The following is an 11,083-nucleotide window of genomic DNA, read 5'->3' as shown; positions in this document are numbered from 1 at the left end:
ATCATGCCTGCACCCTCTTCTTCACCTCTTCTCTCCACTGTCCATTGCTCTGGATGGTTGACCCAAGATATTTGAAGTCATCCACCTTTATGACCTCTCCTTGCATCTTCACCTTTCCACCTGCCTCCCTCTCATTCACACACATGCGTTCTGTCTTGTCTCTACTGACCTTCATTCCTCTCCTCTCCAGTGCAAACCTCCACCTCTCCTCTGTCATCTACAAACATCATGGTCCATGGAGCCTCCTGCCTGACCTCATCTTTCAACCTTTCCATCACCATTGCAAACAAGAAGGGGCTCAAAGCTGATCCCTGATGTAACCCTACCTTCACCTTGAAACCATTTGTCACTCCAACTGCACACCTCATACTATCCTCATACATGTCCTGCACCACCCTAACATACTTTTCAGCTACACCTGACTTCCTCATACAGTACCACAGTTCCTGTCTTGGCACCCTATCATATGCCTTCTCTAGATCCACAAAGAGACAATGTAGCTCCTTCTGACCTTCTCTGTACTTCTCTACCAACACTCGCAATGCAAAAATTGCATCTGTGATACTCTTTCTGGGCATGAAACCAAACTGCTGCTCACTGATCTGAACCTCTCACCTTAGCCTTGCTTCAACAACTCTTTCCCATACCTTCATGGTGTGGCTCATCAACTTTATACCCCTGTAGTTACTGCAGCTCTGCACATCACCCTTGTTCTTAAAGATGGGGACCAGTACACTGCTTCTCCACTCATCAGGCATCCTCTCACTCTCCAGGATTTTGTTATACAACCTGGTTAAAAAGTCCACTGCCTTCTCTCCTAAACATCTCCATACCTCCACAGGTATGTCATCTGGACCAACTGCCTTTCCATTCTTCATCCTTTTTAAAGCTGCCCTCACTTCCACCTTACCAATTCTAGCTATATACATAGTATAAAACCTTTATTTAGCAAAAAGCTCTATTTATCAAAGTACAAATTATATCCTTCCTTAGTGCAAGACAATGCCCCCCGAGCACGGCAACAAGTGCACTACCAGTTCAGTGCTCAGCAACGCAATATCAGACAATTTCTCCTGACTCATAGCGTTTCTCAAGTAATGTTTTCAGTTGATGCTGATTGGCACGGTCAGGAGAAATTTAAAGAGGTTAGCAATGTTTACTAGACTATCGCCTATAAATATAGAGGGAATATGGCTCTAAAACAACCGTGCACAACCTGGTAGAACAACTGTCACCATCACATAAACAGAGCTTTCATCTTTGTTGGTAAGGAGAAAATCAAGCTGCATCAGATCTGAAAAAAACCACAGGTGTTTTTGCCCATCCTTCCAATCAGTCAATCAGCCTTAATTTAAAATAGCCTACATTGAGGGTGACCTAATTTACAGTGTGACATGACATTATACAAAAACCTGTGATTGTAAATATATAGCGAAGAAAATAAAATATGATCTAGAAATTATTATTAAATATTATCACAAAAATACATTAAAATGAAAATGAGAAAACTTTAAGGCAATATGACAAGAAGGGTAAGAATCAAAACGTAATGTAGAAGACAAAACAATAATGGTAACAAAAAAGTCAAATAAATGACAACAATGAAAATATTGAGTAAATCAACTGAGAAAACAACTAAAATAGATAATATAAATGAACTAAAATATAAAAAAACTAAATAAACTAAAACTGCTGCAGGCTGAGTGGAGACGTTTAGAGATTAAAAGTTTAAAATGGTCGAGCGACATTAGAAACAAGTCCAGGCCTCAACATCACTGATTGTGTTTGGACTTACTTGGATTGCAAGAAGCAGAAAATGCAACCGACTTCTAAGACTGAACTTTGGAGAGTAAAAATATCCTTGCAGATTTCTTTAAGACACTGAAAGCAAGTCTTTTGGAAAGAATAGAAGCAGCAATAAAGATACAAAGTAGACATAATAAATGCTGAAAAAAAACTGATATATTTAGTTGTTGAGGTTTCCAAGTGATTTTCTGTGAAACATATGCTTTTCTCTGTTTTTCCTGATGCTGAAAAAATGAATGACTTAATTACTGTTATGACTGGAAATGAATTAAATGAAAGGCTGATGTTTGACTTTGGCACACTACTGCAGATTGCCATGTCACAGCCAAAACCCATTTATTATTAACCAGAACTGATAAGACTGTTGTGTTGTGTCTGATCTCGGTCCTGCAGTGCGGCTGTGATGTGCTGAGTGTGTATGGTCATGCTGAGTTAGGGTTAAATACCTGGGCTGGAAATGTGGCTCCTCTGTTGCTGAGGCATGTCACATTTTATCTGGCTTATATCTTGTTTGCTATTTCAGCTTGTTTTATCTGCTGTCAGATTTTACAATCGTCTGAAAGCCTTTACAGTCAGAGAGAGGCTCGCGCCAACAACCCTCATCTGTCCACCTAACTCAGGCAGACTGCTTGTCAGAATTTTCTCTTCTAATACATTCAAATGGGGTGAAAAAGCCCCAGTCCCCACCACTCCCCCTCTCGCTCTCTTTCTTGCTTACTCTCTCTGCCCATCCTCCAACCTATGAGCTCAATTCTTCAGTAGAAGTTCCAATCCGACCCCATCAGCAGCTTCTTCCAGGTACTCTGCAGCGTGTACAAGCATGATTACTGCACTTTTTTATGTTGCCACAGGACGTGAAAGAGGCTTAGGTGTGATGTTTGAGCAGAACGTGCCATTTCCACCACAGGCGAAAGAACAGGAGGATGTATTGACTTAGCCTAGCCGTGAGGGTGCACACTTTGCTTTGCTAGTCATTTTTGCTAGCATGTTTGCAAAGTGCCCCAAGCCTTTATCCACAGCAGGTGATCCTGATTGAACTCACAGAGCACTTGCCAGGGGCGGTGGCAGAAGTTTATCTGACAGGAGTGCTGAAACATTTGAAATAGGAGGGATAAATATGACTGTGGTGTTGTAGTGGCAGTTTTTCATTACTTCTGTGTGGAGTGATGCGGGTGGAGTGGTTCAGTGTGGTGCGACAGGCTATTTCCTCATCCTTATAGCCAAGCTATGCATTGAGAGAGCTGACTTAGATGTATAGAAAAAAAAATCCTGAGTTGATCATTTACTTTTGCCATTTCAAGAATTTAAGCCTTTTGTTTCCATCAAAAACACTACATCAAAAGTTTTATTACCATACTTAATACAGTCATCAGCCTTCCTGTATTTAGGAAAATAAACTAAAAATTACAGACATGTATTTTTTATTTCATTTATTTATTTCACTGAATTTGTGCTGACTTTTCTGAAAACCTAGAAGGCCTCAAGGCTTCCCCACAAGCACACTAGTGGACTATGAACCACTTTAGCTCTGAACGTTTTTCATCATCTTTTGGAAGGAATGCGAAAATGAACCATGTTTAAATCCATGATACATGCATAGCCATGACTACATACAAAAGAAAAAAATCTAAGTACTATTGAACTTAACAATAAACAATAAAAAGTAACAGATGAAGTTCTTTTGATTATTTTGGGGAGCATGTTCCTGTCCCCTTACTGAACCTTAAACCCCAACACCACACCCCCTGAAGATCAATGTTTAGAGTGTCAGCTAATGATTGTGCTGAGAAAGAGCTGAAACAGCCTACCTTTGGTTTTGTATACAGATATTTTGCAGAAAGTGGAAGTAAAAAGTGGATTAAATGGCAGTACATTCGTGTGGTATAAAATATGAATAGAACAATGAATGCTAATGTAGGTGCTGAACAATTTTCAGAGGGTGCTTCAGCAGCCCTCACCTGCTCTTGTGCCATGTCTGACACTGGCACACACACTCAATCTACTATCAATCCCAACCTTCTGAGTAGACGTATCGAAAACAAAGACACTCTGAGCCAGGATGGCGGACGAGATCACATAGCTGGCATATTAAGTTATACAACGGCTTTATTGGCCAGGACCATGCTAGCGAAAGATCCTTAATTACTATATTCATTTCCTGACAGCACTCTCATCTCTTCATGCTCCAGTGAGCATCCCTGCCATAGATAATGAATGCGGGGCTAATCCACGCACTGCACTTTACATATTTCAGTACAGATATTTCCCCCTCTCTCTCCTTCCCTCTGCTTCACCACCCTCCGCTATTAAGTACCCAGGTAGATTGTTGTTTAAATTTAGCAGCACTAATCTGATGTGTTAATTACACTGTGTGGGGCTGTGGATGCGGAGGCTAAATCTCCATATCAACGAGCTTCTCCTTTCTGAGATTGTTCAGCACGCTCCTGTGTGTTCAATCATGGTTCCTCTGCACACACAGGGTCTGAGCACTGGTCAGATCTGCAACCACTCCTACACAAACATATTCACATGCGTGAAATTAATATTTATTACTCATACAGGTACACACATTATCAGATCACCTATGTCCTCCTCCACCAAAATACATCCCAGATGAGAGCTCCAGTGTAGCGTCTCTGATCAGCTTACTCTTCCTGCTGCCACTGATGTATAATGAGATGATTTCTAATTATTGCTAATTCCGCGCCATGTCTGCTTGCACACAATGTGCAGAGAGGGTCATTATGCCACCCCGCAAATCAACACATGCAGCAGATTGGAGAAAAATGAATCTTTTGAAGTCTCAGGTACTTTTTTCTGTCTTATAGGATACTTTACAGTCTCTTAAGTCTATTCTCCACTTTAGAATGTGTCTGGTGTAATTAGCCCTAATCTTGCCTGAATTAGTTCTACCTGTCGATAGACTTTATCCCATGTGTTGTATCCTGCATATTGGCCAGTCATATCTGTTACAAGTTACATTACAGAGCCTCCTCTGGTAAACTAATTCAGATTAAACAGTGCGTGTAAATAGTAACAATTACAATGAATGCTCAAAAAGTGTGATATTCCGTCTCTTCCTTGGGGCTCTCATTTGTTGTCATTTATCTGAGACAAAGTATATAATTAAAGATCTGTGATCTGAACTATTAGTTTGCCTCCTGTGAGGAGTGCTGTCTTACATTAGTATTGTTTAAGGCAGGGCTATGCAAACTTATCCACAAAGGGCTGGTAAAGCTGCAGGTTTTCATTCCCAAACAAGCTGGAGTACATCTGATTCCACTCATTAGATCAGTTAATCTCAGTCTTCAAACTGTTGATCATGTGTGCTCCTGCTTTGCAGGAATGAAAACCTGCAGCTACTCCGGCCCGTTAAGGTCTGTCCACTGGCAGATAGCCCCTGGGTTAAGGTTACTTTCTCTTTACTGGGTGAATGGAGCCTAAATCAGGCACTGCCTAACTGAAGAAAATGAATGAACAACTACCTTAAGGATATATAAGAAAATCAAATTCAGAGAATCAAAGTAGCTTCTAGCCTGATCTATACCAGATCAAGCCTCTTGGTCTGGTATAGATCTCTGTTTGGGCACTTAATATGCTTCACTGTATTTGATCAGTGTCAATCAAGCACAGAAATTCTGCATTTTTACAGGAATTCATAATTTCTGTAAACTTTGTTTAATACAGTTGTTTTGCTGTCTAAGTGGCTACATGGCTTAGCCAAATGTGACCCATCAAGACAGAAAGCAAATGTAGCTTATGTGACTTAAGATGACTTGAGTCAATGATGTATAAGAAATATATTCATTATCTGAACTCTGACTCCATCTGCAATATATGTTTATTCCTTTTGCATTCAGGGATGTGTGTGGTATCGAACACCATCTTAAATGAGGGCTACATTGTTACTTCTTTTACCATCAATACACGTGCAACAGTGTGAGTGGGTTTAAGATGTCTACTGGACTACTGTACATCCTTGTGTCCTGACTCTCTCACGCTCCAGCTAATGGAAGATGCATCAAGGGGTCACATGTAATGCCTGAGTGCTTAGTAGTAATTTAGTAGAAATCAACTGACGTTGCAAATGTCATGTTTATCTCCTCTCTTCCTTTTGTTCTTACTCTGTTTTATTTCCAGCTCTTTATTCTGTCAGAACCACTGCAAAAGAACATATCCATTTTCAGTGACTTGGTATGCTATGTCAATGGCATTTATTGCCTACACTCTAAAAAAAAAGGTTTTTTGAGTAACGATAAAGGTTATATACAGATCCATGACAGCTCCAAGCTGAATACTTAAATGGTTCTTTGCTGTTTAGAAAATAGTTATTTTATGTGTGCCATTATAATCATTTTCTAAGTGAAAATAAGTACACATCCTCTACACTCAAAGGAATATTTAATCCCAAAAGTTAAAACGTATGTATTTTAATTACATGTCAATTTACATTCAAGTAAATCCAATGTAAAAATGGTATTATAATGTTTGTTTCCCTATCGTGTTCAATAAACCTGAATTAATTAAATAATGTTTAAATTTTAAGAGCTTGTAGGATTTATGCAATTCTTTTACATAACATTTACATATTATTGAAGAGTTAATAGTACCTTCTGTATTCACAGCACAGTTACTTAGACTGTATTAAATGCCAATACATGTTAAATTCACAAACATTTATTGTAGTCCAAACTGTATTACACAGTATTTGCTGAGTCACATTACAAGACACATGTAAACTTTAAAGTCTAATGTGAAAGAAATAAACAGGACTTTATAGATTTCAGCTGTGATCAAATTCCCTGGTTTCGAATTCCTGTTCACTCTCAACTGAACTACTAATTAAAGCAAATGTTTATATGCAGATGTTTATGTAACGTTCCTATTGAGGTGAACTCATGCAAGTTGGCAGCTAATGCTATCGCTCACTTCATGCCACGCTAATGTTTAGAGGTCACCTACAGTTACAGAAACCATGAACTGTTGATTTGAATATTAATGGAATACATCTTTAAATACTGCTTCGCAATAAATCCCTGCCACTGTTTATTTAATCTACCTTTGGTACCTGTTACCATGACAGCAGACCTAGCAAGGATGCTAGCTAGCTAGTACACTGGTGTTGTCTAGAGTATCTCTCAAAATAAGCAAAATGAAGCATTAATATGTGGTCAAAAACATTAAAAACACAAGTTAATGTGCATCAGTATTTCACTGCAGTTACACTGTGTAACAAAGGATGGCAGGAGACTGTAAAAATAAAAAGAGCCATTTCATATCAATAAGTTTGAGTGGAAAAATCTAACAGATTATACAATTTGATTAAATCAGTTTTGGATTTATCCAAATTGAGTTACTTCAAATGAACATAAATAAGTAATGTATATTTTTATGTTGTTAAAATAAGTTTCATGTAAAATATTTGCTTAATGTTTATGAAGGCCATAAGTAATTATTTGAGTATACAGAGAACAAACGTCTGCACATTTTAATACACAATAACTGTTTATTTGCTAAATTTAACATATTGGAAAAACACAAACCCTAAAATGTGGCTTGTGCAAAAGTTAGAAAAAAGTTGCAGTTTGTATTTTAGGTTTTATTATTTTACAATATGTTACACTCAGCTAATAAATAGATATCGTGATATAGATAACAGTTGTCGTGGTCTGAATAAAGCCTTGGTTGACTAACGTGGTCCAGGTTGATCTTGGCCATACTGGAGATTTGGACATGTAAATGCTTATTTCATTCCACTACTCACACACACTTTTGCTATGTTTTGTGACTCATTTCACATGTACTTAGAAGTAACCGTGAAATGACAGCAATACAAACAAGAGCACCTAACACAGGTGAAAGGGCAGGGTAAGTATACAGAGTAAATAGTAGGAGGAACTCATCATATAAGGATACATTTAGGGGGGTTATGAAGGAGGCATTTTACATCAGACTGTGTTGGCTCGCATGTAAATGGCACTATATATGATGTTGGTTCAGCCCAGTCTCTTAGACTACCTCAGTCTAACTCAGGCTATTGTGTGCCCCCAAACCTAGTTATCGACAAATTCCAATCAGTCTTATGGAATGAAAATTGTACACTTTACTGAAAACATTCAGTTTTAGGCTTTCTATGATCTTTGTCTTTATTTAGGTCATTTATATAGTTCACAGTCAGTCAGTGTTTGCAAAATTAGCTTTGTAGCTTCAGTGCTGAACTAAAGAGTTAAAATGTTTGAGCAACTGCATGTGGGGTAAATGGAAAAATGCGTAAATTTGATGTTTCGCAAAAACCGTTCTTTTAAAATGGTCAACTTGGACAGTTAAAAAGTTTATCTTGCAACCTCTGTATGGTCTTTCCCCTCTAACTTACTTGTACTCCCCCAACATAAACCCAAAACAGTGGTGTTGCTGGCAATATGACTTGAACAACAAAGCACTTCAGAGCAATTATAAACATTTTTTCTTTCTCTCTCTCCCTCTCTCCCTCTCTTTCTCTCCAAGTGCAGTATTTACTCCCTGGTGTGGAGTAACTGTAGCAACTGACTGTTCAAATCTGGTCTGTGCATTGGGAGCCTTCATGGTAATTTATCCTCAGAACTCTAAATACAAATTAGGCTTGTTAAACAGTATAATGCATTCATTAGGTACACCAAGCAGCCTTGTTGTGCGCCAAGTGCTCCTATTCATCTCTCTCTTTCTCCCTTACTCTCAATCTCCCCCTCTCCCTCTCTTTCCTCCTCCATCCATCTATCTGTCTCTCCATCTCCCTAATTAAAAATTTAAATATCAGTCGCCTCATTGTGGAATCATCTCAAGGAATGGTAATTAGCAAATTTCCAAATGCAGTAATTGCAACCTTGAGGAAGTAATTAAGGGGCTTTGTTCTTGTACACGGAGGCCAGATAATGGGCATATCATTCTCATCAGGGCTCTGCTAATAAACTCAGGGGGGAGATTAATCAGGTATGGTTCCACGGGTCAGTCAGGTTTGCATTTCCAGACATATAATCGACATTAATTATTTAACTAATGCACGCTTTTTATGAATATTTCAGCATTTTTGGGTGTGTGAGGCAAAAGAATGAATAAGAAGTTCTAAAAATGTGTTTCTCTGAAGCGGGGTGTGTCCCGTGGGGCTGTGGTCCAGGGCCGGTGGAGAGCTGTCCAGGAAAAGGCCTCCACTGAGTTGGAAAGTGATGTCTGAGAGCTTTTTGGTGTTCTGGTGCGGTCAGGTGTTCTGTGCCTGTGCAGACGGAGTGAACGCCCAACTAGCGCTTTAATGTGTTTCCATCCTAAAAGAAAGATTCTGCAGGTACAGTTTTAGAACATTCTAGCAGTTGTGTATAAGAAGAGATACCTCTGTGTTGGCATTGACTATTGAAGTAGACATATAGCAGCGGATGTTGTTTTATCAGACAAGCGGTTTATAGTGACAGTTCAGTGAAAAATCTGATTTACATAATTTATCCCAAATGTAGTTGATCAGATAAGACATGTTACGTGTCTGAAGTTTGTTTCTTTTACAAAGCTACAAAGTAATGGAAATGAATTCCCTGCTAATTAGCACTGTGCAAACTGCATGCTTAATTCATCAAACTATTGCCTCACACTGCAAAAAAATTCTAACTTGGCAAGTGAAATGGTCTCAAATCTTGTGGATATAGCTAATATTTCACATTATCTTTTACTTGTTTTAAGACATTTTATTAACTGTAATTATTGTATTAACAGATAGTGAAGCTTGAAAGCAAACAAAATGATCTGTCGGTATAGTGATAGACATCTTGACTTCATGTAAGGTCATTCCATTCCAAGACGCCATTTTTACAGTCAAAGCTGTGTTAAATTGTTAAATAATCTCAATCTGACTTTCTTAAGTGGCTTCCAAAACCACATGACATGCTTGTGTATGGAAAAAGCATGCTAACTAATACAGCCAGCCCATATAATTCAAATACTTTAGTATTAATTTGTTGAATTCATATTTGTTTCTGTATTTGGTATTCAGACATGTTTGAGCCACATAATTGTAGTTTAAGTAAAGTTCATAATAAAAACTTATTATTACTCCACATCAAGTCTTTAATCACCGCTAGGCACAGTTTTCCATTGGCTATGGTGGTCTTAGACCCCTCTGCAGCTTCCCAGAACACCGCATTCTACTGACAGTGCTTTTTAATGGAGATTATACAAGCCATGTGTCAGCTATTTATATATATATATATATATATATATATATATATATATATATATATATATATATATATATATGTATGTATGTATACACTTGTGTCAGCTATTTTATCACCCTAAAGTAGCTGAATTCACTAATTAGCAGGGGTGTCTGAATACTTTTGAACATACAGTTTGCCCAGTGGTAGCTGGTGAAATAAGCTTCCACTACTTGTCAACTACATTAACTTTTTAGCTGTAGTGCAAGACAAAAGAAACGGACTGTGAACACCAAACACAGCATAGTTAATCGGCTGTATTTTTGTCGAACTATCACTTTTTTAAGTCAGTAGTTTTTCCCATGTCAGTGCATGCAACAGCAAACTCCTTGAGCAGCAACAGGACTGTGTGAGGAGGCTCTTGTCAAACAGACTGTGGCAGGAAAGGTGAGGGTAAAGGTAGGTCAGCGTTGAGTGGAACACATCCTGGATGTCAAAGCCAGCCCCATAAAAGCAGGAAGCACAAGCCGCAGAGCTTTTAAGGTGTGTGTACTCCACGTGGCCGGTGAGGAGACAACCTTGCAGGAGTGAGTCAGAACCTGGGCCATGGAGGACATCATGGCTGACTGAACCCATGAGTCCTGATCGCTCACAACATTCCCACCCCCCTCCTTTTTCTCGCTCCCTCCCCGGCTCCCCCACACTCTTCTCTGATGTCTTGGTTTCAAGCTGCATTTTCCAAGCCACACATTCATCATGCTGCAGGACTACCATAGATGGTTTGGAAGTTGTATCTCCATTCATTCAGTGCTGTGTTGGCTTTGTTGAACTGTCCTCTGCATTGTGCTGGAATGTGTTTACTTTACAGTGTCATTTGTTTCATAGTAGTTTGGGGTGAGTTGCTTTTTTTCCATCATACTAAATGAATTACAGCTCCCCTGCAGACAGTTTGCAGCCGTTAACTTTGGATCGTGTTTTCCCAAACCAAACTTGGTCTCGTGTTTGCAGCCCTTTAAGTGTTCGAACCTCTTCTGCATGCTTTAGAAATGCATGAACCAGCAAGACATTTCTGTTTTCAGCCTATTTTCCTTCCTATCCTGGCA

At 38.9% G+C, this 11,083-nt stretch overlaps 1 protein-coding gene across 1 annotated transcript in view; it reads left to right on the top strand.

Annotated features, from left to right (window-relative positions):
• The window catches only part of si:dkey-22o22.2 (neural-cadherin), a 184,174-nt gene that overhangs the window by 126,521 nt on the left and 46,570 nt on the right, over window positions 1-11,083 (top strand). The gene's annotated exons all lie outside the window — the stretch shown is intronic.

This window comes from Pygocentrus nattereri, chromosome 3, assembly GCF_015220715.1.
Source record: "Pygocentrus nattereri isolate fPygNat1 chromosome 3, fPygNat1.pri, whole genome shotgun sequence".
NCBI lineage: Eukaryota > Metazoa > Chordata > Actinopteri > Characiformes > Serrasalmidae > Pygocentrus > Pygocentrus nattereri.
Note: the sequence above shows the minus strand (reverse complement) of the source record. Positions and strands in the feature narration are given on the sequence as shown.